This window comes from Mixophyes fleayi, chromosome 4, assembly GCF_038048845.1.
Source record: "Mixophyes fleayi isolate aMixFle1 chromosome 4, aMixFle1.hap1, whole genome shotgun sequence".
Classification (NCBI taxonomy): Eukaryota; Metazoa; Chordata; class Amphibia; order Anura; family Limnodynastidae; genus Mixophyes; species Mixophyes fleayi.
The window spans coordinates 86,413,670-86,429,294 of NC_134405.1; the positions used below are offsets into that span (position 1 = coordinate 86,413,670).

Genomic DNA, 15,625 nt, shown 5'->3' on the forward strand with positions numbered 1-15,625 from the left:
CCCAGCGCCGACATACATCGCCAGCACATGTTTGACACCACAGGAACCATCTTAGCCAGCAGGCTGGGACATCTATACCACCTAGTCATCACCTTATACTGTGTCTCCACCACCCGTACACTGACCGAGCTTGACCCCACCTGTCATTTTAATAACCATTGATGCACCTTTTGTCTAGATTATTATTATTATTATTATTATTATTATTATTATTATTATTATCATCAGTATTAGCACCAATGACGTTATGGCTTCACACATCTAATATTAGATTTATTTTTATGTTTAAAGAAGAACATTTTGCAAACTCTGCTAAATAGCAATAATAGGTTAGTAAAAGTTGTTGTAGGGCAAACTCTGTTGAAATGTTAGAGGGAGAGAGGAAAGCAAAATAATAGATTAGACTGTGAGATACACTTACATGCTGACGACTAGACAGAAACACAACTAGTTAAATCCTAGAGGTATAGGTGCATGACTCCTTTCACTAGGCTCACCTAACAAGAAAGGATGGATGCAAATCAGTCTTTAAAGCTGACAGCAACACTTATATTGACTCAACTTTAAAACATGGGATTAGCGTCTTTTGTGCCTTGGAGGCATCTTATCCACCCCCCACACAGAACACATGGCAGATACTTTTACTAGAGTTTAATAGCACACTTGCCTTAGTGCTGCTCTTTTCTTTCTAGCACTCTATGGAGTCCTGTGTGCTTATCTCTCAGCGTTAACTGGGGCAATCCTCAACCAATTAGGTAATCTGATGTTGTCACTCACTACATCTAGATCACTTTCCCTGTCTGCAATAGGTTGAGTATCACACAAAAGCAGGATAATAGACTATATAAGCCCCTTTGTCAATATCATATAATAAAAGTTTGTGATTATAGGACCACTGTAGCTATGTCAGTCTAATGATATTTTTCACTATTAAATATACATGGGAGAGCTTGCGCATGTGAGTGTCATTGTGTCCTGTTAATGATTCAGAATGTTAAATCACGTTAGCCTGCTCAGTCCAGCTTTCATGTACAATGTACTGGAACCTTAATGGAGAGTAGTGGTGGTCATGCACATCAGCCTTAGGGAATAGAATATATCTGGATGTAACAATATACAGTTTGCACCACGGCACGGTCAGGGGCTGGCTGGCAAACTTTAGCCCGGGGGTCAAGCACATAGCACTGGCCCATAAGTAGCGGCCCAACCTTAAAGGGTGGTCTTCGGTACAATATATATTTATCAATATAAAGAGAGGCTCTTATAGTGTTGCTTAACGCAGCGATATTTTATTATAAATGATAAATCTTAAATAATGAAAACAAAAAATGCAATAGAAAACAAACCTCACTTTATATTGCATTATATTTTGTTCCTTCTCCCTACAGCACTTTTGTTTTTTGTTTTTTTACATACGTCACGGATTATAATGGGGTATAAATCATGTTACAGCAATAGATTACATAATGTTCTGTTACAGTACTGAACACAGCGGCTGATTTATCAAAATGCAAAAAGCCAGCAAAATAAATTGTTTTTCCTTTGGACTATATACTAATAGGGTTATTATTTGTTTTAGGGCTAAGCTAAAACAAATAATATGAGCGGTGCTACTGGTAGGAGAAGCAGAGCACTAGGTGTCAATCTGACACCCTGTTCCAGAGCTGGATTAAGGCTCTGGCGGGCCCGGGGTACTTTAGACAGGGGGGACCTATGATGTAGCATGGTTATCATTTAAGATGAATACCCACTTAATACTGTGTGCACTACTGTTAGGTGCACACAGCTCTGCCTTCATGAGCAGTACAGTGTAAAGCGGGACATACCTCCCAAATGTCCTTGTAGTAAGGCCAAATCCTGACTAAGAGAGACAGTCACCCAAATTCGGAATTGCTCCAACAGATTCAGGACAGTTGGCAGATACTGGTTCCTCTCACACACACAATAGATACTAGTCCCTCTCACACACACAAAATAGATACAGGTCCCCCTCACACACACAATGGATGCTGCACCCCCTCAAACACACAATGGATACTGGTCCCCCTCACACACACAATGTATACTGGTCCCCCTCACACACACAATGGATACTGGTCCCCCTCACACATACAATGTATACTGGTCCCCCTCACACACACAATGGATACTGGTCCCCCTTACACACACACAATACATACTGGTCCCCCTCACACACACAATGGATACTGGTCCCCCTCACACACACAATGGATACTGGTCCCCCTTACACACACAATAGATACTGGCCCCCTCACACACACAGTTGATACTGGTTCCTCTCACACACACAATAGATACTGGCCCCCTGGCCCCCCTCACACACACAATAGATACTGGTCCCTCTCACACACACAATAGATACTGGTGTATGCCCCCCTGCCACCCGCCCCACCCCACCCCTGGGCACAGGAAATGTATCTTGTTGTACCTGTGGAGTTCAGAAATGTGCTTTGTTGATGCTGATCCCTTCAGTCAAATGCATTCCCTGGATCCAGGTTCTTGTAAGAAGTATCCATCAGGACCCCCATTTGTGCAGATGATCATCGTTTGTCCACCCAAACATCAAATACAGGTCTGTACATGACACAAAAATGACACATGCCCTAGGCCTGAGCCATGTATGTCTACTTGGTAAATGCAGCCACAGTTATATGATCTGGCAGTTTTAATTGTTAATTACGTTGCTTTCACATAAGCACATCTGCACACCAATGTTTGCACCTAAAGGCGCATCCAACTTTGCATAGAAAGTCTGTTTTGCCCATCCTCCAAAATCCTGTTTTTTATATTTACTTTCCCTGTGGAATTTTACAGAAACCTGTTTGGCATAAACTTTTCTGAGGCATCGAGGCATGAAGGCATTGAGGCATTGCTTTGTTGATCTGTGGTCGCAAGCAGTTATATCCCGTCAGCATTGGTCTGGATGGTTGTCACATCTGACTGTTCCAGAAAAAATGGCTTCAACACTCTGCATTACATACTAAGATATAATTGCTAGGGAATTAAGTAAAAGCATATTTACTTGTCATTAATAATTGGTTTATTAGTTGGTAGTTCACAACAGTTTAGAGACAGAGGGCCATGTGGTCCCATCCAAAACATTGTTTTGGTCAAGACTGAAAGTTGAGACCTTTTGATCTACACAATTCAAAGGTGGAAGTACACAGACATTACATTATATGAGTAGATAATGATCATTAATGTGCACATTACCCAGCAGTAATTTCAATCATGAACCTCCTGGAGATCCCATGAAATAGGCTTTTGTGACTTACTGGTGAATAATTCCTGTTCATCTCTCTCTCTCTCTAGGAAAGAGAATATGGTGATGGCAGCCAGATCACTTATTTTAGTGCTCATAGAAAGCAAATAAATAGCTCAGTGAAACACCTTGTAATACTACTATTGAACCTACAGATCCTGGACTGTGACCTGCTAGGAACATACACATTTGCTACTAGAGCTGTCTGGCATATCAGGCGATATTGGTGCTGTTAATCAGGTAGAGCATTATATTAGTCATACAGACAGTGAGTAACATCATATTGTATCCATATATTTCCCCATCTGTAAAGTGCTGTAGCATATTTTGGTCTTCTAATAGAGAGAGGATAATGTTTTTCCTTTCACTGGCTCTGTACCCACAGTTCTAAATCCGCAACGTGCCTTGTGTTTGCCTGTGCTTAACAAAGGCGTTATATCTCCTGTCATATTTACCCTCATGTTAGCTTCGAGTGTTCAGATTTGTTGACTCAGATGTTAGTATCCACTTAAACCGTTCAATTCTTCTTTTTAAATAGTGCATAGAAAGCAGACTATAACTTGCCTGTAGAAGATCAAGGTCAACAGCCATCCACATAAAAGAATAAATGGAAGGCTTGCAGGTCTTTACAAGATTTATACCTCCTAGATTACTTTAACAGTTCACTGAATGCGGATTTGTTTAAAGAAAAAAAAAGAGAAAATGCTTTCAGCCAGAAAAACTGGAGATAGGTTTTCAACTTCATTTTTCTCTTATATGTGCCGCATGCTAACACCTAGTACACCGTGGGAGGAAACAATACACCAAGTCCCCTGAACAGGGGATAATGAAACACATTATTGTGTTATAAACACCGAGGTTAGGGTTCTCTTATCGAAGGCTGGATTTGATTTTACATCGGAACCCTTTGCAAGCTCGATGTTTTGAATTAAAATATCTTACACAAGGTCACCAGAGGCATATGGTCTTGTTCAATAACATTAGACAAAACATTCATTTTTACAACCTTTTGTAAATCGGCATTGTATACAACATGAGTCTATGTAGGGTAACTGTATTTGACCATTCTAAAGGCGTTTAGCCACCGGCCAAATAAATTTCCCACACAGAAATAGCAATTTAAATCAAAAGATTTAAATATATCTAAATAAGCTATCAGCACCCCCTTCATAATCATTGGGGAAAACAGTGGCTTACACAGTGGACAGTAAGAGAAATCACAGAATACCACAAACAGAGTAAACAAAGAGTACCTGAAAGGGAAGTGGGGGCCCAAATACAGGTTCATCCCTTTACTAAGTTGTGTCATGAGGGTGGTAAACAGATTGGGACTAAGTTGACATCTATTCTAAAAAAATAATAATGACAGTGCGTTGATACAATACAGAAATCAAATTGGAGAATTTGCTTGTTGGCTATTTAAATGAACTTTAATGGGGTGAGCCATAGATTGTAATCTTGTGAGCAGGGCCCTCTTACCTCTCTTTTTGTCTTTATTACCCAGGATTGTTTTATTGCTGTGTTTGTTCCCAATTGTAAAGTGCTATGGAATTTGCTGGCGCTATATAAATAAGCGTTGATGATGATGAGTAATGTAGGAGGAGTGCCTTTCCTATGCATATGGTTACAGAACGAGAACAGAATGTAAATGGGGACTCTTTTCTGTTTGTCGTAGAGTAATCAATAAGACAGTATGTCAGTAGAAAAGGGGGTGACGGATTTGCATACAGTAGTGTTTAGGGTTGTCTTCTGAGACCCAAGGCTGCAGGGGAAACCTGAGCTCTTCACACCATACAAATACATTATAGTAAGCTTATTTTTACCCCATTTTTGGTGGCATTCGGTGGTTGACTTGGCGATGTACATGACACCATTCTGGCTAGGCTGTCATCTGTCTGCCAGTAACAAACATCACCTGCTGCAGCCTACCACTGTACTTCTTAGTTCACTGTCCTGGACATTGTAATTATATCTTTTGTCTCCTTATTTCCCTGCCTCATTCTCATCATCCAGCTGCTGAACTCCTGCTCTCTGACCCTGATGCTTCCACTTACTACTTCTGCTCTCCACAAACTCTCTCACCTCTATTTTCTCACCACTTCCCTACTACTGTCTTTTCATTGCCCTCCTGCCTCTAATCCCCTACTTCCACACACTATTTTCTCATTGCCTTTATATTTACTGCTCTTAAAGCTACCGTTATAGTACTGCAATACCTTTGCCATTGTATCGCTCTACAATGACACTTCTGTGCCAAAATACTGTTTGCCATAATATCGTCTCGCCTTGTCTTACCACTTTGATTACATTGCCACTGTCATACCTAGCTTGCCAACTTCCAGGCTTCTACACTACCTTGGCCCAGACACCATTGTGGCGCCTTCACCTTTCAGGGCGTTAACCAGATAGGCCTCTATATCATCTGCACATTAGAGGACTCCATACCACCAAGGCCTCTGCACCATCATGGCCTCATCTAGGCCTCTCTACATCCTGGTCTCAATATCTTGCAGGCATCTGCCCCACAGTTAACCCCACCATGCATAATTTCTCATTGCCTCCTGTTCTCTCTCATTTCCCCCTCCCTTTAGAATGTAAGCTCTCACAGGCAGGGTCCTCTACCTTATAATTCATGTATGTGCCCTATGTCTCATGTTGCCTACTCTACCTCTTCCTTGCTGTCCCTCTGTTGTCTTATACTGAATAGTTTTTGTATGCCATACGATTTGTTCTGTTATTTGCATCCATGCATTCATTTTTCTGCTTATCGGTACCTATTGCTTTTATCTGTATGTACTTATGTAATTTTGTGATTTTGTTGTATGTTCTAACCCCCTTTGTATGGTGCTGTGGAAGACTTGTGGGCTCTCGATGCAACAACAAGCAGGAATTATTGCAGTACCAGGACATGCTACTTTAGGCACTGTGGATACATTTTTGTCTCTTTTGTAGGCCCTGTACCATGGTGCTTTCCTGGTGATACTCAGTTTCTCACATCACATGGACAAACTAGCCACTGGCTTCTAATTGACTACATTACTCACGTCATGTATTGCATGATATTGAAAGCTGCTAGTTTAGAACTAACATATATGGAAATAGGACACAGTGGTGATAGCAATGCCAGAACACAATGCCAGAACACAATTTCCCAATTGTAAAGCGCTATGGAATTTGCTGGCGCTATATAAATAAATGTTCATGATGATATACTACTGTGCAATTATTAGGTATGTTATCCCTGAAACATTACAGGTCATATAACATCTTGATGGGTAATAAACGCACATATATTATTATTGCTGTTGATTTATAAGGCGTTACAGACTACAGTGCTCCGCAGTGCCTGTCAGTGGAGAAAACAAACATAAAATAGGAACATACAAGGCAGACATGAAAACAAACGGTAGATGACAGAGCTTATGTGGTGCCCCAAAACCCTGTTAAACAGCACAGAGGAAGTACATAAATGCAGAGCTACAAGGGGTTAGTAGAGGCTGAGAAAGACACAGTGGGAATGACAGTTGACAGTTGAACTGAAGAGGCGTGTCCAGGATGATGTGCAGGAAGGAGGAGTTTGTGTCATAGCAACAAGTCCACTGAGTTTGGTAATAACTGTGAACTCCCAGAAGGCAGTGGGGAGAGGAAAGCTCTGGACTTCTGAGGGAGAGAGATGAGGTTTATGAGTGACAAGAAGACAGACCGAGAGATAAGAAATCTGAGTTGAATCTTTCCATGTAGCTGCTCACTACCTCAGGAACAGGCTGAGAGAGATAAGAGGTATTACTGCTGGAAGTCCATCATATGAAGGAACTCTAGTTGAAAGTACAGTAGGTCTGCAAATCCCCTTTGTCACAGATTCCTCCACTTGCTTTCCTCCATGCTGACAGATCTAATGTACTACAAAATTCCTGTGCACAGGTCAGCCCAGGACTGAGTGTAAAATATGGTAACGTTACCAGGGATAATATTGGTGCACCAAATGTTTTAGATGAATGTTAATGTTAAGTGATTTACCTAAAAATTGATTTATTGATATTGAAGATTTTATCGCAATTGTGCCTTATACTCACCAGTTGTATATTATGTGTTAAATGCTATTGTGCTCTATGTTGATCAAATTAATATTTTGTCATTACCATTGAGTTGAAGGGGTCAGTGGCGCGGTTGCTTACCAAAATTATCTTTACCACATTATTAACAAACCCAAGTTATTTGACCAATCCTTGTCCCTTTCATTGAAGAATTTATCTCCTGACCACCGGATATCCGACCAAAAAAGAACCTGACTCGTGTCTGGAGGACAAGGTAAGGGAAGGAAATCCCATCAGTACTCGACCACCACACTTACATTCTAATGGGAAGAAGGCAGAGCTGAGACAACAAAAGTGAGTGTGGCTCAGAGATGAGATTGGGGCAGATGTGATGGTGTACCGGTGGGTGTAGTGGTAGGTGGGAGTCAGTTAGATATTGTTCCTTACGCAGTGCCTTATTTTAAAGAGAGGGGGTTTAAGAGAGCATTTAAAGATGTGACTACTTTAGGAGAGTCTGATCGAGGGTGCCAGGGAATTCTATAAGTGGGTAGTGGCATAGGAGAAGTCTTGTAGGCGGGAGTTAGAGGTGGTTGGTAATCAAACTCATGATCCCAGTGCTGTGAAGCAGAGATGCTAACCAGTGTGCCACCGTGCTGCCCTTTAACACTTGCCTTCAAAAGTAGAAATCGATTCCAAATCCTCTGTAAAGCGCTACATAATTTATAGGCTCTCTGTAATAACAGTTATTAAAAACAGTTGGTAATGGTAGTTTTAATGAGAGCCAGACAATTGAGACTTTTCTACAACATAGATATAGGTAGTTAAGGACTTTGCACCAATTTATCTGAACTTCTAATATTCAAAGCAGATATGGACATGAAATACTCACTTCAAGTACTCTCATTGGTAAATATATACGCACATTATTGGTGGGTACAAAGATTGTGTATGGGCTAATGCAGATACATAAGGGTTAACCCTTTCTGTTCCAATTTCAAAGCAGGCAATGACTGGGACACTTTTGACAGTTAACTCTATTTGCACACAGGTAAAGCAAATCCTCACGGATGCGCTGATAGATGCACAACTTCTTGTGTTCATCCTCAGTGTTCTGACCTGTGTATTTCCTACATAAAGATAATTAACTAAACAGATATCACTGTGTTGTAATTAGGTACAATGCTCTAAGCCATCTTATTAAACAAAGCTATTTTATGTCTTACTAACCAGACATATATTTAAATTGTCAGCATTTATTGTATTTATCTTTATTAATATAATTATATTACTTTTATTTGAATTGTAAAGTGCATAATATATTTGTGGCTCAGTAGAGCGATATACATGAATAAAATCCGTGTTACTACAATCATAAATCATAAACTAAGCAGGAAGCATATATATTATTAGTGGATAGATTAATTAGCATAAACAATATGTACGTAAACACAGGTTGATTTGCATAAGATAGAATTGCAACTGTATGTAAAATATTATGTATCTTTGTCTCAGGAATGTGAAATTCTACATGTGGTACTATAAATCTTGAAAGTGGTAAAATGTGATCAAAATAGTGATTGAGAAAATGGAACCTGAAAGGCTCATTCAGCCGTGTTCACCAGTCCTATGGTCTGTGTGTCAGTTCACAAGCTCACCCGCACTAGTTACCCAAAAGAAATATTGGCGCCTTGTTATCCCAAATGAGCATGATGGATGCCTGTAAATACGGTCGGAGGACACGACTGCAATAACAGGCTTGTATTGTCATCTGGGGCCTGATTAATTAAGGATCTTAACTTGAGAAACTTCTTATTTCAGTCTCCTGGACAAAACCATGTTACAAAGCAAGGGGTGAAAATTAGTATTCTGTTTTGCACATAAGTTAAATACTGCCTGTTTTTTCATGTAGCACACATATACTTAATAGCTTATTTGTACACTGAAATTCAAAGTTGATATTTGTGTGCTACATGAAAAAACAGTCACTATTTAACTTATATGCAAAACAGAAAACTTATTTCCACCCCTTGCATTGTAACATGGTTTTGTCCAGGAGACTGAAATAAAAAGTTTGTCAAGTTAAGATCCTTAATGAATCAGGCCCCTGATCCTTTACCAAAGAACCGAATGGCAAGCATTAATTTAAGATCAATCTGATCTGAGCTATTCGCCCCCCACTTAGAGCACCCTAAATTGTAAGTGATCCTGACATACATCGCCTATGTCAGCCTATATATGAAGCTCACTAGTACTATTGCAACCGTATCTGCATTTATTGTACCCTTACCCGTTGACAGCACATCTGAGTGTGTACTCCTTTATCCTACCCGTCTGTTTCTGTGTGTATCCACCAACCTAAATAGACTGTAATCTCTTTGGTCCAGGGTCCTCTTTTCCATTGTACTCAAATGTCTGAATTTGCTATTCCATATAAAATGTGTATAATACTTGCTGTAAGTAGCTGCATACATTGTGTGGTTACATGTCAATATATTTAGACATAAATACAAACATACTTGTAATATAAAGCTTCAGTGTGTTTTTATTTGTTCTGTTTTATTTCACATCTAAATGCATTTAATGATTACAACTATATGTACATATGGGTTCATATTTTCAGACTGAGAGTCACATGTACCCAACATTGAATCACTTTCATGGGATTTTACTACGAACAATACAGCTAAAATGATATTGGGCAAATTGAATAATTATGTGTGAATATCTCCAGTTTGTCACGATTTCCTGGACTTACCTCCCTCACACACTCCTAATGCATGACTTGATTGAATGATTTCCTCTCTCACTTTTATTTTGCCAGTTAATTGAATAGGGCTGCTAGGTTTACACTAGCAGCCATATAAATTACAGCAGCAATCATATTTTATTTATAGGCCATTGTCAACAAACGTGAAATACGTTCTGAAGAATTAAACATCCTTTACTTGGTGCCATGAAGTAAATGACTTTCTTGTTATGTAAACCATACAGCTAAAACATATTCTATTAGACAGCCTCATATCTCATATCTTCTATTCTAGTCTACCCAGCAGCTCATTGAGAATAACACTGGGCTGACTCATTTCTACCAGATACCAGGAATGGTTCAAAACAATGTGGATATTTTGATATTTTGAAATGTTAGGCAGTTTCAATGATTTTTCCCTTTGATAGTAGGAAATGGTTTCAGTATTACAGATTTGTGATTCAAATTCAATTAGATACCCACCCATGTCCTACCTTTACTGAGTAACTGGTTCTTCCCAGTTGCATGGCAACTTCTATAATGACGTTGCTGTAGGATACATCATCGTCACCATTTATTTATATAGCGCCACTAATTCCGCAGCGCTGTACAGAGAACTCATTCACATCAGTCCCTGCCCCATTGGAGCTTACAGTCTAAATTCCCTAACATACACACAGAGACTAAAGCTAATTTTGTCAGCAGCCAATTAACCAGTATGTTTTTGGAGTGTGGGAGGAAACCGAAGCACCCGGAGGAAACCCACGCAAACACGGGGAGAACATCCGAAATCCACACAGATACTCCAAACACTTGATGACTTTACAATACGGTTGCTATGAAAAGTTTATAATACAAATTACCAGAGAATCCTTGTAAGTGGTAAATTGGTTTAAGTATAATTTTTACAAATCTGCATTTTTTTTTAACACAGTGTCTAAATAGAGTCTTGTTTGCTAGTGAGTTCTAGTGGAATCTTTATTCTACCCATTTTTAGATTCCTGTTTTTCCTTCAATAACACTGTGTTCTTTAAATGGCTTAAGCAGCTCACCTTTTATTTTTGTGTGCTTTTGTGGGACCACATTTGTTAAATGTTTACCTGTCACCTGCACACAGCGGGAGTAGCCATTTTGTGCCTGAACCAGTTTTCAGCCTACTCATTCAGTAGTAACTATTGACATCACAAAATGGCTACCGTCACTGTTAATGAGTGATATTTGTACTTTAAGTGACTCACGTTAGTACTGACAATAGGTTATATTCACTAAGACACGCAAAATGAACGTAAATAGCATTTTTTTTAAAATGCGAGTTATTTGGGCATACTCACGTATGAAGTCGTAGGCTGTCGTAAGTGTCCTTTGCACTTAAAAATGAATTGGATGTTCTTGAGCTCACTGGCGTATAGTCCGTTTCTGGGCATGTGCAAAACAATTTTACGCTGTATGTGTATTTATAGATATCTGCTTTGCAATGCAAATTTTAAATCAATAATGAATGCAAAAAAACTAACCCAGTTAAAAAGCTGTGTTTGTTTTCTCCTTGATTTGGCATTAATTATGATATAAAACTCGTATTAATTTTCTTTGAACCGCAAATTACATAAACTCCTTTTTCATATATCTATTCTACACTTCTGTTATGTTATGTGGCAGGTTTTATCAATGGAGGGCAGTACCAGTCTTTAATTTTGAATTATTACTTAGTTGTGTAATGGTTCAGCACAGGTTTTTTTTTTCAGGCAAAAAGTAAATAAATCTAAATTATTAAAATCTGGAAATTAGGCTTGAATTACATTCCAGAGCTTTCATAGTTTCAAAGACAAATCAAATGCAGATGGTACATTATATTCCTTGCCCTCACTGTCAACTGCCTTGGATTCTGCATACAATAATTAGTTAAATGTTTTAGAGATGTGTAGAGTGCATACTATAGTAAGTAAAGGTGGTTTCAGGATCTGAAGCAGGTACAGAACAAACATAGGCTCCTATTCTAGGCATGATGTTTCACTGGTGAATGGTGCTTCCCTAATGTTATCCCTGAAAATAAATAAATATATATATACATGTCTACTTTCCTGCAATTACACACACAGGGCTCTATTCATTAAGCCAGTGGTCAGGGAACAGGGGCAAATTACTCCAAATTGGGTAAAAATAAAATTCCTGGGGGTAATGCTGCCGATTCACATGCTGTCAGTTGGATTGTAGACCCCTTTAAATGTGAAATTGCTGTTGTACTGGAAGAGCCTCAAGGGTTGGCAGAGGCACTTCTTCAGCTTCAATGCAATAATGAAGCACGTATTGCATTTGAAAACAAAGCAGATCTGTCATATTTTTGGATGTCAACAGCTGCAAAGGCATTCAGAATTGCACATGAGGAGGCAGTCAAAAAGTTGCTGCCTTTTGCAACAACCTACCTGTGCGAACAAGGATTTTCCACTCTAACGAACATAAAAACAAAGCAGAGAAATCGATTGGATGCTGAAGACTGTATCCAAATTGCTCTGACATCAAAATGCCCCAATATTGATGCTCTCGTATCAAAAATGAAGCAACATCATTTCTCCAAAACCTGAAGTTTTGAAGTTGAAGCTTTCAAAGAAATTTTGAATTCCAATAATTAATAATATATGATTTCCTTCCTTTCAAATCAAGGGGGTAATGTCGGCGTATCTAAATTAATTTTGGGGTAAAAGGTAAAAAAGTTCCCTGAGCCCTGCATTAAGCAGAGAAATGCCCTAGCTCCAGCAAAGTGGACGTTTACACCAGAGATAGGGGTTCTCCTTATCTAGCAAGGGGTTAGCAACGGTGATAGCATTGCAAAGCGTGGTGAAACCAATTTAACAAGGATCAAAGCTGTATATGTACCACTGAAAATCTATCTTCTCCTATTGCCATCTCAAGATCAATGAAAAATTGCTTTGTTGTTTAATAAATATTTTTTTTTCTCATGGGAATAATATATGTTTTAAATGATTTAATATTTTATTAATATCTCCACTTTTTAAAAAATAAGCTCAGCAGAGTGGATAAAAAGGTGCGGATGTGAGAACGAAAAGGTAGAAAGGGTCCTTCTTTGGACAGCTTACAATCTAGAGGGAGAGAACAATGGCGACACAAGAGGCCCGAGTGGAAATCACAGCTGAGAGGTGGAACAGTAGCAGATTTTACCCCATGAGAGTAGTAGCAGGTGGGAGTAGGATAGACTTTCGTAAAGAGGTTTCAGAGAGTTTGTTTGAAATTTTGAAGGTCTAAATCTATTCATAACCCCAACTCATTCTGTAAAAATATCCTTATTACAGAGAGTTATCTAATCTAGCTACTCAGATTCCCTCACAAAAACTTTTACCAGTGGAACCCTTGTTGTTTTCAAGAAAACTCACTACACCAGACTTCTGGGATACAAGCACAATTTTCCCTTTGTGTTTTACAAATAGGAACGGACTCTCACTGGTGTGATCTTTGTCCTACGCCCAATAATTCCCCACAGTGCACATCCTTAACTCATAGTAATTGTAACATATATTTATATCAAATTTGTTTACTGTGCTGTTGTCTGTAGGTGACAGGTACAATTTAAGTATAAACACAACAGATATTTAATGTCTACTATTCATCTCAGTAATACGCAGTCTGTGATTTATATCAATGTCAAATAGGGTCTTTAATTGCTCTTTAACCTCTGGCGCTGCCGCTGTAAGTATAACTTGTCCATCCACAGGCAATCTGCATGGCTGGTCATACTGTACACAGTGTAAGTTGTACATCCTCTCCATAGACATACCATTTTAAGACTAACAGTAACCCATTGCTGTTGAAATATTATAACCCTTGCAGGTTTATTAATGAGAATTAGATGCTGCGCCAAGAATCCGCCCCCTCCGTTTTACCCCATAACCTCTGTATGCCCATGTCATGCATTCCACCCCAATCTGCTAATGTGAAGGACCCTGTAAGCTATTTTAACAGTTTGGAATTTTATTCCATTTCATACGGCAATTTAAATTAGATTCAGATAATAGCAGTGTAAAAAGATCCCAAACATATGCAGAACAATAACTATCTGAGAGACAAGGCAATCTACTCCGCTGGCTCCAAACTCCATCCCAGAGACAAGCACAGCAGGAATATATTTTCACATTCAAGGTCTCGTGTGTAAGATATATCTCTTATCTTTTCTAAATATAGCCAAACCTGCCAACCTGACTCTGTTTCACACTTATTTCTCCACTGCAATAATATGGGCTAAATGAGTCCAAGGTTTATTAATGAGAATTAGAAGTGTCAAGTTCCACCAGTTTACCTGATGACCTCCGGAGAGATCTGGATGTTCAGAGATCAAATCAAACAATCGTAACATTTGAGCTGCTGGGTCCTAGCAGTACAAACAGGCAGTGGCCACACACAAGCATACTGGATTTTGTTGGCTCAGTTGAGTGTTTTTGTCACAGAGAAATGTAAGAGAAATCTGGTTGAAGATCAGATGATCACTCCATACTTGGTCAGGTTAAGACAGAATTCCCATAGTTACAGAGTAATAACAAAGAAACATTTAATCTAGTATAGTTGAAGGATGATATCCACATAGGGCTGATGTCAACAAGAGCCAGGCTTTAGGGTGGCCACATGGGCAAATTTGGTCAAAGTCTGATATAATCATATTGGATTGGGCGCAATGGGAAATCAGTTTGGCCAGTGAACCCCATAGATGAGTGTATGTGAGGTCATCAGCCAACCTGGACACCATAGAGATCCCATTTACTTTGCATTCCTGTTGTTCTGGCTCAATGCTTGAGGGACCAGGGGGTATATTTGCTAAACTGCGGGTTTGCAAAAGTGGAGATGTTGCCCATAGCAACAAATCAGATTCTAGTTATCATTTATTTACTACATTCTACAAAATGACAGCTAGAATCTGATTTTCGTATATTCATGCAGGAATTTATGAAATTGAACTAGATCTCGTTAGAGAATGAGACATCAGGTGGACTATATGATTGATTTATTGTAATATGTTTATATATATATTTATATATATATATATATATATATATATTTATAAAAAAAAAATCTATTTAGAATCTTGATTTAGTTTTCATGTTAAAAACAGTTACATGGATATAATAACTTTCGATTTTCTCTTTTATGCTTTTATTATGATAATGTATTTCTAGTAGTTTATCCTGGTAACTATGATAGCAGTACTATTGACGTAAGTTGCATGTTCCAGATATTACGACTGGAGACCTTCTTTGATTGACTATCACAGACCACCTGACCACCGGAAAAATCATTGGAGGTCATAGGTCATATGATCGGGACTGAGCCCTATTAGTAGGACTTTGTCCTACACTTTAAATCTATGCCTCTGATGAAACGGCTGGATTGGAGACGGGAAACGCGTCAGCCAATATATTACCTTGTTGGTGTGAATCGATGGTGCTTAAACACCGGGGTTATTCTATTTGAACAGCAGCTACAGGTGTCAGCTATCTTTTATTTGCCATATAAAGAGACGGATGTCTATACACCTCTTTGGAAAGGCTGGAGGAACGGATA

At 38.9% G+C, this 15,625-nt stretch overlaps 1 long non-coding RNA gene across 1 annotated transcript in view; it reads left to right on the forward strand.

Moving 5' to 3' along the window:
- Positions 1-15,395, forward strand: part of LOC142151746 (uncharacterized) — a 34,006-nt gene extending 18,611 nt beyond the window's left edge. The window contains exon 2 of the long non-coding RNA XR_012691239.1: positions 15,297-15,395. This is a non-coding gene — a long non-coding RNA (uncharacterized LOC142151746). The remainder of the gene's footprint in view (positions 1-15,296) is intronic.
- The last annotated feature ends 230 nt before the right edge of the window (positions 15,396-15,625 follow it).